The following is a 15,683-nucleotide window of genomic DNA, read 5'->3' on the forward strand; positions in this document are numbered from 1 at the left end:
CTTCACAACCTCAACCCTTACGAAAAGTCCCTCGTGGAGGCACCCGAATGACTATGTGAAAAACCTTTGTTTCTTTCGAAGGTTTTCGACGAATCTGTAAGGAAACGCTCAAGTTTAAGAGTCTTACACATATAAATGGTTAAAATACGAATTTTTTTCACTTTCGCTTCCGGGCCATTTTTCACTCAAAATCCATAGGTGTTAACATAGGAACTTTTTTGCCCATTGGGACAGGGTCGTTAACTCGATCTGAAAAGTTGTTTTCTCGTTTTAGTATCATACCATATCCACTAAATATTGTCCTAAGCTTAAAATATGGAAGAAAAAATACATTTACTCGTGTCGAAAAGACTTCACAACCTCAACCCTTACGAAAAGTCCCTCGTGGAGGCACCCGAATGACTATGTGAAAAACCTTTGTTTCTTTCGAAGGTTTTCGACGAATCTGTAAGGAAACGCTCAAGTTTAAGAGTCTTACACATATAAATGGTTAAAATACGAATTTTTTTCACTTTCGCTTCCGGGCCATTTTTCACTCAAAATCCATAGCTGTTAACATAGGAACTTTTTTGCCCATTGGGACAGGGTCGTTAACTCGATCTGAAAAGTTGTTTTCTCGTTTTAGTATCATACCATATCCACTAAAGATTGTCCTAAGCTTAAAATATGGAAGAAAAAATACATTTACTCGTGTCGAAAAGACTTCACAACCTCAACCCTTACGAAAAGTCCCTCGTGGAGGCACCCGAATGACTATGTGAAAAACCTTTGTTTCTTTCGAAGGTTTTCGACGAATCTGTAAGGAAACGCTCAAGTTTAAGAGTCTTACACATATAAATGGTTAAAATACGAATTTTTTTCACTTTCGCTTCCGGGCCATTTTTCACTCAAAATCCATAGGTGTTAACATAGGAACTTTTTTGCCCATTGGGACAGGGTCGTTAACTCGATCTGAAAAGTTGTTTTCTCGTTTTAGTATCATACCATATCCACTAAAGATTGTCCTAAGCTTAAAATATGGAAGAAAAAATACATTTACTCGTGTCGAAAAGACTTCACAACCTCAACCCTTACGAAAAGTCCCTCGTGGAGGCACCCGAATGACTATGTGAAAAACCTTTGTTTCTTTCGAAGGTTTTCGACGAATCTGTAAGGAAACGCTCAAGTTTAAGAGTCTTACACATATAAATGGTTAAAATACGAATTTTTTTCACTTTCGCTTCCGGGCCATTTTTCACTCAAAATCCATAGGTGTTAACATAGGAACTTTTTTGCCCATTGGGACAGGGTCGTTAACTCGATCTGAAAAGTTGTTTTCTCGTTTTAGTATCATACCATATCCACTAAATATTGTCCTAAGCTTAAAATATGGAAGAAAAAATACATTTACTCGTGTCGAAAAGACTTCACAACCTCAACCCTTACGAAAAGTCCCTCGTGGAGGCACCCGAATGACTATGTGAAAAACCTTTGTTTCTTTCGAAGGTTTTCGACGAATCTGTAAGGAAACGCTCAAGTTTAAGAGTCTTACACATATAAATGGTTAAAATACGAATTTTTTTCACTTTCGCTTCCGGGCCATTTTTCACTCAAAATCCATAGGTGTTAACATAGGAACTTTTTTGCCCATTGGGACAGGGTCGTTAACTCGATCTGAAAAGTTGTTTTCTCGTTTTAGTATCATACCATATCCACTAAAGATTGTCCTAAGCTTAAAATATGGAAGAAAAAATACATTTACTCGTGTCGAAAAGACTTCACAACCTCAACCCTTACGAAAAGTCCCTCGTGGAGGCACCCGAATGACTATGTGAAAAACCTTTGTTTCTTTCGAAGGTTTTCGACGAATCTGTAAGGAAACGCTCAAGTTTAAGAGTCTTACACATATAAATGGTTAAAATACGAATTTTTTTCACTTTCGCTTCCGGGCCATTTTTCACTCAAAATCCATAGGTGTTAACATAGGAACTTTTTTGCCCATTGGGACAGGGTCGTTAACTCGATCTGAAAAGTTGTTTTCTCGTTTTAGTATCATACCATATCCACTAAATATTGTCCTAAGCTTAAAATATGGAAGAAAAAATACATTTACTCGTGTCGAAAAGACTTCACAACCTCAACCCTTACGAAAAGTCCCTCGTGGAGGCACCCGAATGACTATGTGAAAAACCTTTGTTTCTTTCGAAGGTTTTCGACGAATCTGTAAGGAAACGCTCAAGTTTAAGAGTCTTACACATATAAATGGTTAAAATACGAATTTTTTTCACTTTCGCTTCCGGGCCATTTTTCACTCAAAATCCATAGCTGTTAACATAGGAACTTTTTTGCCCATTGGGACAGGGTCGTTAACTCGATCTGAAAAGTTGTTTTCTCGTTTTAGTATCATACCATATCCACTAAAGATTGTCCTAAGCTTAAAATATGGAAGAAAAAATACATTTACTCGTGTCGAAAAGACTTCACAACCTCAACCCTTACGAAAAGTCCCTCGTGGAGGCACCCGAATGACTATGTGAAAAACCTTTGTTTCTTTCGAAGGTTTTCGACGAATCTGTAAGGAAACGCTCAAGTTTAAGAGTCTTACACATATAAATGGTTAAAATACGAATTTTTTTCACTTTCGCTTCCGGGCCATTTTTCACTCAAAATCCATAGGTGTTAACATAGGAACTTTTTTGCCCATTGGGACAGGGTCGTTAACTCGATCTGAAAAGTTGTTTTCTCGTTTTAGTATCATACCATATCCACTAAAGATTGTCCTAAGCTTAAAATATGGAAGAAAAAATACATTTACTCGTGTCGAAAAGACTTCACAACCTCAACCCTTACGAAAAGTCCCTCGTGGAGGCACCCGAATGACTATGTGAAAAACCTTTGTTTCTTTCGAAGGTTTTCGACGAATCTGTAAGGAAACGCTCAAGTTTAAGAGTCTTACAAATATAAATGGTTAAAATACGAATTTTTTTCACTTTCGCTTCCGGGCCATTTTTCACTCAAAATCCATAGGTGTTAACATAGGAAATTTTTTGCCCATTGGGACAGGGTCGTTAACTCGATCTGAAAAGTTGTTTTCTCGTTTTAGTATCATACCATATCCACTAAAGATTGTCCTAAGCTTAAAATATGGAAGAAAAAATACATTTACTCGTGTCGAAAAGACTTCACAACCTCAACCCTTACGAAAAGTCCCTCGTGGAGGCACCCGAATGACTATGTGAAAAACCTTTGTTTCTTTCGAAGGTTTTCGACGAATCTGTAAGGAAACGCTCAAGTTTAAGAGTCTTACACATATAAATGGTTAAAATACGAATTTTTTTCACTTTCGCTTCCGGGCCATTTTTCACTCAAAATCCATAGGTGTTAACATAGGAAATTTTTTGCCCATTGGGACAGGGTCGTTAACTCGATCTGAAAAGTTGTTTTCTCGTTTTAGTATCATACCATATCCACTAAAGATTGTCCTAAGCTTAAAATATGGAAGAAAAAATACATTTACTCGTGTCGAAAAGACTTCACAACCTCAACCCTTACGAAAAGTCCCTCGTGGAGGCACCCGAATGACTATGTGAAAAACCTTTGTTTCTTTCGAAGGTTTTCGACGAATCTGTAAGGAAACGCTCAAGTTTAAGAGTCTTACACATATAAATGGTTAAAATACGAATTTTTTTCACTTTCGCTTCCGGGCCATTTTTCACTCAAAATCCATAGGTGTTAACATAGGAACTTTTTTGCCCATTGGGACAGGGTCGTTAACTCGATCTGAAAAGTTGTTTTCTCGTTTTAGTATCATACCATATCCACTGAAGATTGTCCTAAGCTTAAAATATGGAAGAAAAAATACATTGACTCGTGTCGAAAAGACTTCACAACCTCAACCCTTACGAAAAGTCCCTCGTGGAGGCACCCGAATGACTATGTGAAAAACCTTTGTTTCTTTCAAAGGTTTTCGACGAATCTGTAAGGAAACGCTCAAGTTTAAGAGTCTTACACATATAAATGGTTAAAATACGAATTTTTTTCACTTTCGCTTCCGGGCCATTTTTCACTCAAAATCCATAGGTTTTAACATAGGAACTTTTTTGCCCATTGGGACAGGGTCGTTAACTCGATCTGAAAAGTTGTTTTCTCGTTTTAGTATCATACCATATCCACTGAAGATTGTCCTAAGCTTAAAATATGGAAGAAAAAATACATTGACTCGTGTCGAAAAGACTTCACAACCTCAACCCTTACGAAAAGTCCCTCGTGGAGGCACCCGAATGACTATGTGAAAAACCTTTGTTTCTTTCGAAGGTCTTCGACGAATCTGTAAGGAAACGCTCAAGTTTAAGAGTCTTACACATATAAATGGTTAAAATACGAATTTTTTTCACTTTCGCTTCCGGGCCATTTTTCACTCAAAATCCATAGGTGTTAACATAGGAACTTTTTTGCCCATTGGGACAGGGTCGTTAACTCGATCTGAAAAGTTGTTTTCTCGTTTTAGTATCATACCATATCCACTCAAGATTGTCCTAAGCTTAAAATATGGAAGAAAAAATACTTTTACTCGTGTCGAAAAGACTTCACAACCTCAACCCTTACGAAAAGTCCCTCGTGGAGGCACCCGAATGACTATGTGAAAAACCTTTGTTTCTTTCGAAGGTTTTCGACGAATCTGTAAGGAAACGCTCAAGTTTAAGAGTCTTACACATATAAATGGTTAAAATACGAATTTTTTTCACTTTCGCTTCCGGGCCATTTTTCACTCAAAATCCATAGGTGTTAACATAGGAACTTTTTTGCCCATTGGGACAGGGTCGTTAACTCGATCTGAAAAGTTGTTTTCTCGTTTTAGTATCATACCATATCCACTCAAGATTGTCCTAAGCTTAAAATATGGAAGAAAAAATACTTTTACTCGTGTCGAAAAGACTTCACAACCTCAACCCTTACGAAAAGTCCCTCGTGGAGGCACCCGAATGACTATGTGAAAAACCTTTGTTTCTTTCGAAGGTTTTCGACGAATCTGTAAGGAAACGCTCAAGTTTAAGAGTCTTACACATATAAATGGTTAAAATACGAATTTTTTTCACTTTCGCTTCCGGGCCATTTTTCACTCAAAATCCATAGGTGTTAACATAGGAACTTTTTTGCCCATTGGGACAGGGTCGTTAACTCGATCTGAAAAGTTGTTTTCTCGTTTTAGTATCATACCATATCCACTCAAGATTGTCCTAAGCTTAAAATATGGAAGAAAAAAATACTTTTACTCGTGTCGAAAAGACTTCACAACCTCAACCCTTACGAAAAGTCCCTCGTGGAGGCACCCGAATGACTATGTGAAAAACCTTTGTTTCTTTCGAAGGTCTTCGACGAATCTGTAAGGAAACGCTCAAGTTTAAGAGTCTTACACATATAAATGGTTAAAATACGAATTTTTTTCACTTTCGCTTCCGGGCCATTTTTCACTCAAAATCCATAGGTGTTAACATAGGAACTTTTTTGCCCATTGGGACAGGGTCGTTAACTCGATCTGAAAAGTTGTTTTCTCGTTTTAGTATCATACCATATCCACTCAAGATTGTCCTAAGCTTAAAATATGGAAGAAAAAATACTTTTACTCGTGTCGAAAAGACTTCACAACCTCAACCCTTACGAAAAGTCCCTCGTGGAGGCACCCGAATGACTATGTGAAAAACCTTTGTTTCTTTCGAAGGTCTTCGACGAATCTGTAAGGAAACGCTCAAGTTTAAGAGTCTTACACATATAAATGGTTAAAATACGAATTTTTTTCACTTTCGCTTCCGGGCCATTTTTCACTCAAAATCCATAGGTGTTAACATAGGAACTTTTTTGCCCATTGGGACAGGGTCGTTAACTCGATCTGAAAAGTTGTTTTCTCGTTTTAGTATCATACCATATCCACTCAAGATTGTCCTAAGCTTAAAATATGGAAGAAAAAAATACTTTTACTCGTGTCGAAAAGACTTCACAACCTCAACCCTTACGAAAAGTCCCTCGTGGAGGCACCCGAATGACTATGTGAAAAACCTTTGTTTCTTTCGAAGGTCTTCGACGAATCTGTAAGGAAACGCTCAAGTTTAAGAGTCTTACACATATAAATGGTTAAAATACGAATTTTTTTCACTTTCGCTTCCGGGCCATTTTTCACTCAAAATCCATAGGTGTTAACATAGGAACTTTTTTGCCCATTGGGACAGGGTCGTTAACTCGATCTGAAAAGTTGTTTTCTCGTTTTAGTATCATACCATATCCACTGAAGATTGTCCTAAGCTTAAAATATGGAAGAAAAAATACATTTACTCGTGTCGAAAAGACTTCACAACCTCAACCCTTACGAAAAGTCCCTCGTGGAGGCACCCGAATGACTATGTGAAAAACCTTTGTTTCTTTCGAAGGTTTTCGACGAATCTGTAAGGAAACGCTCAAGTTTAAGAGTCTTACACATATAAATGGTTAAAATACGAATTTTTTTCACTTTCGCTTCCGGGCCATTTTTCACTCAAAATCCATAGGTGTTAACATAGGAACTTTTTTGCCCATTGGGACAGGGTCGTTAACTCGATCTGAAAAGTTGTTTTCTCGTTTTAGTATCATACCATATCCACTGAAGATTGTCCTAAGCTTAAAATATGGAAGAAAAAATACATTGACTCGTGTCGAAAAGACTTCACAACCTCAACCCTTACGAAAAGTCCCTCGTGGAGGCACCCGAATGACTATGTGAAAAACCTTTGTTTCTTTCAAAGGTTTTCGACGAATCTGTAAGGAAACGCTCAAGTTTAAGAGTCTTACACATATAAATGGTTAAAATACGAATTTTTTTCACTTTCGCTTCCGGGCCATTTTTCACTCAAAATCCATAGGTTTTAACATAGGAACTTTTTTGCCCATTGGGACAGGGTCGTTAACTCGATCTGAAAAGTTGTTTTCTCGTTTTAGTATCATACCATATCCACTGAAGATTGTCCTAAGCTTAAAATATGGAAGAAAAAATACATTGACTCGTGTCGAAAAGACTTCACAACCTCAACCCTTATGAAAAGTCCCTCGTGGAGGCACCCGAATGACTATGTGAAAAACCTTTGTTTCTTTCGAAGGTCTTCGACGAATCTGTAAGGAAACGCTCAAGTTTAAGAGTCTTACACATATAAATGGTTAAAATACGAATTTTTTTCACTTTCGCTTCCGGGCCATTTTTCACTCAAAATCCATAGGTGTTAACATAGGAACTTTTTTGCCCATTGGGACAGGGTCGTTAACTCGATCTGAAAAGTTGTTTTCTCGTTTTAGTATCATACCATATCCACTCAAGATTGTCCTAAGCTTAAAATATGGAAGAAAAAATACTTTTACTCGTGTCGAAAAGACTTCACAACCTCAACCCTTACGAAAAGTCCCTCGTGGAGGCACCCGAATGACTATGTGAAAAACCTTTGTTTCTTTCGAAGGTTTTCGACGAATCTGTAAGGAAACGCTCAAGTTTAAGAGTCTTACACATATAAATGGTTAAAATACGAATTTTTTTCACTTTCGCTTCCGGGCCATTTTTCACTCAAAATCCATAGGTGTTAACATAGGAACTTTTTTGCCCATTGGGACAGGGTCGTTAACTCGATCTGAAAAGTTGTTTTCTCGTTTTAGTATCATACCATATCCACTCAAGATTGTCCTAAGCTTAAAATATGGAAGAAAAAATACTTTTACTCGTGTCGAAAAGACTTCACAACCTCAACCCTTACGAAAAGTCCCTCGTGGAGGCACCCGAATGACTATGTGAAAAACCTTTGTTTCTTTCGAAGGTTTTCGACGAATCTGTAAGGAAACGCTCAAGTTTAAGAGTCTTACACATATAAATGGTTAAAATACGAATTTTTTTCACTTTCGCTTCCGGGCCATTTTTCACTCAAAATCCATAGGTGTTAACATAGGAACTTTTTTGCCCATTGGGACAGGGTCGTTAACTCGATCTGAAAAGTTGTTTTCTCGTTTTAGTATCATACCATATCCACTCAAGATTGTCCTAAGCTTAAAATATGGAAGAAAAAAATACTTTTACTCGTGTCGAAAAGACTTCACAACCTCAACCCTTACGAAAAGTCCCTCGTGGAGGCACCCGAATGACTATGTGAAAAACCTTTGTTTCTTTCGAAGGTCTTCGACGAATCTGTAAGGAAACGCTCAAGTTTAAGAGTCTTACACATATAAATGGTTAAAATACGAATTTTTTTCACTTTCGCTTCCGGGCCATTTTTCACTCAAAATCCATAGGTGTTAACATAGGAACTTTTTTGCCCATTGGGACAGGGTCGTTAACTCGATCTGAAAAGTTGTTTTCTCGTTTTAGTATCATACCATATCCACTCAAGATTGTCCTAAGCTTAAAATATGGAAGAAAAAATACTTTTACTCGTGTCGAAAAGACTTCACAACCTCAACCCTTACGAAAAGTCCCTCGTGGAGGCACCCGAATGACTATGTGAAAAACCTTTGTTTCTTTCGAAGGTTTTCGACGAATCTGTAAGGAAACGCTCAAGTTTAAGAGTCTTACACATATAAATGGTTAAAATACGAATTTTTTTCACTTTCGCTTCCGGGCCATTTTTCACTCAAAATCCATAGGTGTTAACATAGGAACTTTTTTGCCCATTGGGACAGGGTCGTTAACTCGATCTGAAAAGTTGTTTTCTCGTTTTAGTATCATACCATATCCACTCAAGATTGTCCTAAGCTTAAAATATGGAAGAAAAAATACTTTTACTCGTGTCGAAAAGACTTCACAACCTCAACCCTTACGAAAAGTCCCTCGTGGAGGCACCCGAATGACTATGTGAAAAACCTTTGTTTCTTTCGAAGGTTTTCGACGAATCTGTAAGGAAACGCTCAAGTTTAAGAGTCTTACACATATAAATGGTTAAAATACGAATTTTTTTCACTTTCGCTTCCGGGCCATTTTTCACTCAAAATCCATAGGTGTTAACATAGGAACTTTTTTGCCCATTGGGACAGGGTCGTTAACTCGATCTGAAAAGTTGTTTTCTCGTTTTAGTATCATACCATATCCACTCAAGATTGTCCTAAGCTTAAAATATGGAAGAAAAAATACTTTTACTCGTGTCGAAAAGACTTCACAACCTCAACCCTTACGAAAAGTCCCTCGTGGAGGCACCCGAATGACTATGTGAAAAACCTTTGTTTCTTTCGAAGGTCTTCGACGAATCTGTAAGGAAACGCTCAAGTTTAAGAGTCTTACACATATAAATGGTTAAAATACGAATTTTTTTCACTTTCGCTTCCGGGCCATTTTTCACTCAAAATCCATAGGTGTTAACATAGGAACTTTTTTGCCCATTGGGACAGGGTCGTTAACTCGATCTGAAAAGTTGTTTTCTCGTTTTAGTATCATACCATATCCACTGAAGATTGTCCTAAGCTTAAAATATGGAAGAAAAAATACTTTTACTCGTGTCGAAAAGACTTCACAACCTCAACCCTTACGAAAAGTCCCTCGTGGAGGCACCCGAATGACTATGTGAAAAACCTTTGTTTCTTTCGAAGGTCTTCGACGAATCTGTAAGGAAACGCTCAAGTTTAAGAGTCTTACACATATAAATGGTTAAAATACGAATTTTTTTCACTTTCGCTTCCGGGCCATTTTTCACTCAAAATCCATAGGTGTTAACATAGGAACTTTTTTGCCCATTGGGACAGGGTCGTTAACTCGATCTGAAAAGTTGTTTTCTCGTTTTAGTATCATACCATATCCACTGAAGATTGTCCTAAGCTTAAAATATGGAAGAAAAAATACTTTTACTCGTGTCGAAAAGACTTCACAACCTCAACCCTTACGAAAAGTCCCTCGTGGAGGCACCCGAATGACTATGTGAAAAACCTTTGTTTCTTTCGAAGGTCTTCGACGAATCTGTAAGGAAACGCTCAAGTTTAAGAGTCTTACACATATAAATGGTTAAAATACGAATTTTTTTCACTTTCGCTTCCGGGCCATTTTTCACTCAAAATCCATAGGTGTTAACATAGGAACTTTTTTGCCCATTGGGACAGGGTCGTTAACTCGATCTGAAAAGTTGTTTTCTCGTTTTAGTATCATACCATATCCACTGAAGATTGTCCTAAGCTTAAAATATGGAAGAAAAAATACTTTTACTCGTGTCGAAAAGACTTCACAACCTCAACCCTTACGAAAAGTCCCTCGTGGAGGCACCCGAATTACTATGTGAAAAACCTTTGTTTCTTTCGAAGGTCTTCGACGAATCTGTAAGGAAACGCTCAAGTTTAAGAGTCTTACACATATAAATGGTTAAAATACGAATTTTTTCCACTTTCGCTTCCGGGCCATTTTTCACTCAAAATCCATAGGTGTTAACATAGGAACTTTTTTGCCCATTGGGACAGGGTCGTTAACTCGATCTGAAAAGTTGTTTTCTCGTTTTAGTATCATACCATATCCACTGAAGATTGTCCTAAGCTTAAAATATGGAAGAAAAAATACATTGACTCGTGTCGAAAAGACTTCACAACCTCAACCCTTACGAAAAGTCCCTCGTGGAGGCACCCGAATGACTATGTGAAAAACCTTTGTTTCTTTCGAAGGTTTTCGACGAATCTGTAAGGAAACGCTCAAGTTTAAGAGTCTTACACATATAAATGGTTAAAATACGAATTTTTTTCACTTTCGCTTCCGGGCCATTTTTCACTCAAAATCCATAGGTGTTAACATAGGAACTTTTTTGCCCATTGGGACAGGGTCGTTAACTCGATCTGAAAAGTTGTTTTCTCGTTTTAGTATCATACCATATCCACTGAAGATTGTCCTAAGCTTAAAATATGGAAGAAAAAATACATTGACTCGTGTCGAAAAGACTTCACAACCTCAACCCTTACGAAAAGTCCCTCGTGGAGGCACCCGAATGACTATGTGAAAAACCTTTGTTTCTTTCGAAGGTCTTCGACGAATCTGTAAGGAAACGCTCAAGTTTAAGAGTCTTACACATATAAATGGTTAAAATACGAATTTTTTTCACTTTCGCTTCCGGGCCATTTTTCACTCAAAATCCATAGGTGTTAACATAGGAACTTTTTTGCCCATTGGGACAGGGTCGTTAACTCGATCTGAAAAGTTGTTTTCTCGTTTTAGTATCATACCATATCCACTGAAGATTGTCCTAAGCTTAAAATATGGAAGAAAAAATACTTTTACTCGTGTCGAAAAGACTTCACAACCTCAACCCTTACGAAAAGTCCCTCGTGGAGGCACCCGAATGACTATGTGAAAAACCTTTGTTTCTTTCGAAGGTCTTCGACGAATCTGTAAGGAAACGCTCAAGTTTAAGAGTCTTACACATATAAATGGTTAAAATACGAATTTTTTTCACTTTCGCTTCCGGGCCATTTTTCACTCAAAATCCATAGGTGTTAACATAGGAACTTTTTTGCCCATTGGGACAGGGTCGTTAACTCGATCTGAAAAGTTGTTTTCTCGTTTTAGTATCATACCATATCCACTGAAGATTGTCCTAAGCTTAAAATATGGAAGAAAAAATACTTTTACTCGTGTCGAAAAGACTTCACAACCTCAACCCTTACGAAAAGTCCCTCGTGGAGGCACCCGAATGACTATGTGAAAAACCTTTGTTTCTTTCGAAGGTCTTCGACGAATCTGTAAGGAAACGCTCAAGTTTAAGAGTCTTACACATATAAATGGTTAAAATACGAATTTTTTTCACTTTCGCTTCCGGGCCATTTTTCACTCAAAATCCATAGGTGTTAACATAGGAACTTTTTTGCCCATTGGGACAGGGTCGTTAACTCGATCTGAAAAGTTGTTTTCTCGTTTTAGTATCATACCATATCCACTGAAGATTGTCCTAAGCTTAAAATATGGAAGAAAAAATACTTTTACTCGTGTCGAAAAGACTTCACAACCTCAACCCTTACGAAAAGTCCCTCGTGGAGGCACCCGAATGACTATGTGAAAAACCTTTGTTTCTTTCGAAGGTCTTCGACGAATCTGTAAGGAAACGCTCAAGTTTAAGAGTCTTACACATATAAATGGTTAAAATACGAATTTTTTCCACTTTCGCTTCCGGGCCATTTTTCACTCAAAATCCATAGGTGTTAACATAGGAACTTTTTTGCCCATTGGGACAGGGTCGTTAACTCGATCTGAAAAGTTGTTTTCTCGTTTTAGTATCATACCATATCCACTGAAGATTGTCCTAAGCTTAAAATATGGAAGAAAAAATACATTGACTCGTGTCGAAAAGACTTCACAACCTCAACCCTTACGAAAAGTCCCTCGTGGAGGCACCCGAATGACTATGTGAAAAACCTTTGTTACTTTCGAAGGTTTTCGACGAATCTGTAAGGAAACGCTCAAGTTTAAGAGTCTTACACATATAAATGGTTAAAATACGAATTTTTTTCACTTTCGCTTCCGGGCCATTTTTCACTCAAAATCCATAGGTGTTAACATAGGAACTTTTTTGCCCATTGGGACAGGGTCGTTAACTCGATCTGAAAAGTTGTTTTCTCGTTTTAGTATCATACCATATCCACTGAAGATTGTCCTAAGCTTAAAATATGGAAGAAAAAATACATTGACTCGTGTCGAAAAGACTTCACAACCTCAACCCTTACGAAAAGTCCCTCGTGGAGGCACCCGAATGACTATGTGAAAAACCTTTGTTTCTTTCGAAGGTCTTCGACGAATCTGTAAGGAAACGCTCAAGTTTAAGAGTCTTACACATATAAATGGTTAAAATACGAATTTTTTTCACTTTCGCTTCCGGGCCATTTTTCACTCAAAATCCATAGGTGTTAACATAGGAACTTTTTTGCCCATTGGGACAGGGTCGTTAACTCGATCTGAAAAGTTGTTTTCTCGTTTTAGTATCATACCATATCCACTGAAGATTGTCCTAAGCTTAAAATATGGAAGAAAAAATACATTGACTCGTGTCGAAAAGACTTCACAACCTCAACCCTTACGAAAAGTCCCTCGTGGAGGCACCCGAATGACTATGTGAAAAACCTTTGTTTCTTTCGAAGGTTTTCGACGAATCTGTAAGGAAACGCTCAAGTTTAAGAGTCTTACACATATAAATGGTTAAAATACGAATTTTTTTCACTTTCGCTTCCGGGCTATTTTTCACTCAAAATCCATAGGTGTTAACATAGGAACTTTTTTGCCCATTGGGACAGGGTCGTTAACTCGATCTGAAAAGTTGTTTTCTCGTTTTAGTATCATACCATATCCACTGAAGATTGTCCTAAGCTTAAAATATGGAAGAAAAAATACATTGACTCGTGTCGAAAAGACTTCACAACCTCAACCCTTACGAAAAGTCCCTCGTGGAGGCACCCGAATGACTATGTGAAAAACCTTTGTTTCTTTCGAAGGTCTTCGACGAATCTGTAAGGAAACGCTCAAGTTTAAGAGTCTTACACATATAAATGGTTAAAATACGAATTTTTTTCACTTTCGCTTCCGGGCCATTTTTCACTCAAAATCCATAGGTGTTAACATAGGAACTTTTTTGCCCATTGGGACAGGGTCGTTAACTCGATCTGAAAAGTTGTTTTCTCGTTTTAGTATCATACCATATCCACTGAAGATTGTCCTAAGCTTAAAATATGGAAGAAAAAATACTTTTACTCGTGTCGAAAAGACTTCACAACCTCAACCCTTACGAAAAGTCCCTCGTGGAGGCACCCGAATGACTATGTGAAAAACCTTTGTTTCTTTCGAAGGTCTTCGACGAATCTGTAAGGAAACGCTCAAGTTTAAGAGTCTTACACATATAAATGGTTAAAATACGAATTTTTTTCACTTTCGCTTCCGGGCCATTTTTCACTCAAAATCCATAGGTGTTAACATAGGAACTTTTTTGCCCATTGGGACAGGGTCGTTAACTCGATCTGAAAAGTTGTTTTCTCGTTTTAGTATCATACCATATCCACTGAAGATTGTCCTAAGCTTAAAATATGGAAGAAAAAATACTTTTACTCGTGTCGAAAAGACTTCACAACCTCAACCCTTACGAAAAGTCCCTCGTGGAGGCACCCGAATGACTATGTGAAAAACCTTTGTTTCTTTCGAAGGTCTTCGACGAATCTGTAAGGAAACGCTCAAGTTTAAGAGTCTTACACATATAAATGGTTAAAATACGAATTTTTTTCACTTTCGCTTCCGGGCCATTTTTCACTCAAAATCCATAGGTGTTAACATAGGAACTTTTTTGCCCATTGGGACAGGGTCGTTAACTCGATCTGAAAAGTTGTTTTCTCGTTTTAGTATCATACCATATCCACTGAAGATTGTCCTAAGCTTAAAATATGGAAGAAAAAATACTTTTACTCGTGTCGAAAAGACTTCACAACCTCAACCCTTACGAAAAGTCCCTCGTGGAGGCACCCGAATGACTATGTGAAAAACCTTTGTTTCTTTCGAAGGTCTTCGACGAATCTGTAAGGAAACGCTCAAGTTTAAGAGTCTTACACATATAAATGGTTAAAATACGAATTTTTTCCACTTTCGCTTCCGGGCCATTTTTCACTCAAAATCCATAGGTGTTAACATAGGAACTTTTTTGCCCATTGGGACAGGGTCGTTAACTCGATCTGAAAAGTTGTTTTCTCGTTTTAGTATCATACCATATCCACTGAAGATTGTCCTAAGCTTAAAATATGGAAGAAAAAATACATTGACTCGTGTCGAAAAGACTTCACAACCTCAACCCTTACGAAAAGTCCCTCGTGGAGGCACCCGAATGACTATGTGAAAAACCTTTGTTTCTTTCGAAGGTCTTCGACGAATCTGTAAGGAAACGCTCAAGTTTAAGAGTCTTACACATATAAATGGTTAAAATACGAATTTTTTTCACTTTCGCTTCCGGGCCATTTTTCACTCAAAATCCATAGGTGTTAACATAGGAACTTTTTTGCCCATTGGGACAGGGTCGTTAACTCGATCTGAAAAGTTGTTTTCTCGTTTTAGTATCATACCATATCCACTGAAGATTGTCCTAAGCTTAAAATATGGAAGAAAAAATACTTTTACTCGTGTCGAAAAGACTTCACAACCTCAACCCTTACGAAAAGTCCCTCGTGGAGGCACCCGAATGACTATGTGAAAAACCTTTGTTTCTTTCGAAGGTCTTCGACGAATCTGTAAGGAAACGCTCAAGTTTAAGAGTCTTACACATATAAATGGTTAAAATACGAATTTTTTTCACTTTCGCTTCCGGGCCATTTTTCACTCAAAATCCATAGGTGTTAACATAGGAACTTTTTTGCCCATTGGGACAGGGTCGTTAACTCGATCTGAAAAGTTGTTTTCTCGTTTTAGTATCATACCATATCCACTGAAGATTGTCCTAAGCTTAAAATATGGAAGAAAAAATACTTTTACTCGTGTCGAAAAGACTTCACAACCTCAACCCTTACGAAAAGTCCCTCGTGGAGGCACCCGAATGACTATGTGAAAAACCTTTGTTTCTTTCGAAGGTCTTCGACGAATCTGTAAGGAAACGCTCAAGTTTAAGAGTCTTACACATATAAATGGTTAAAATACGAATTTTTTTCACTTTCGCTTCCGGGCCATTTTTCACTCAAAATCCATAGGTGTTAACATAGGAACTTTTTTGCCCATTGGGACAGGG

The sequence above is a fragment of the Cucurbita pepo genome, chromosome 14 (assembly GCF_057944985.1).
Source record: "Cucurbita pepo subsp. pepo isolate OVF chromosome 14, ASM5794498v1, whole genome shotgun sequence".
NCBI classification, from domain to species: Eukaryota; Viridiplantae; Streptophyta; class Magnoliopsida; order Cucurbitales; family Cucurbitaceae; genus Cucurbita; species Cucurbita pepo.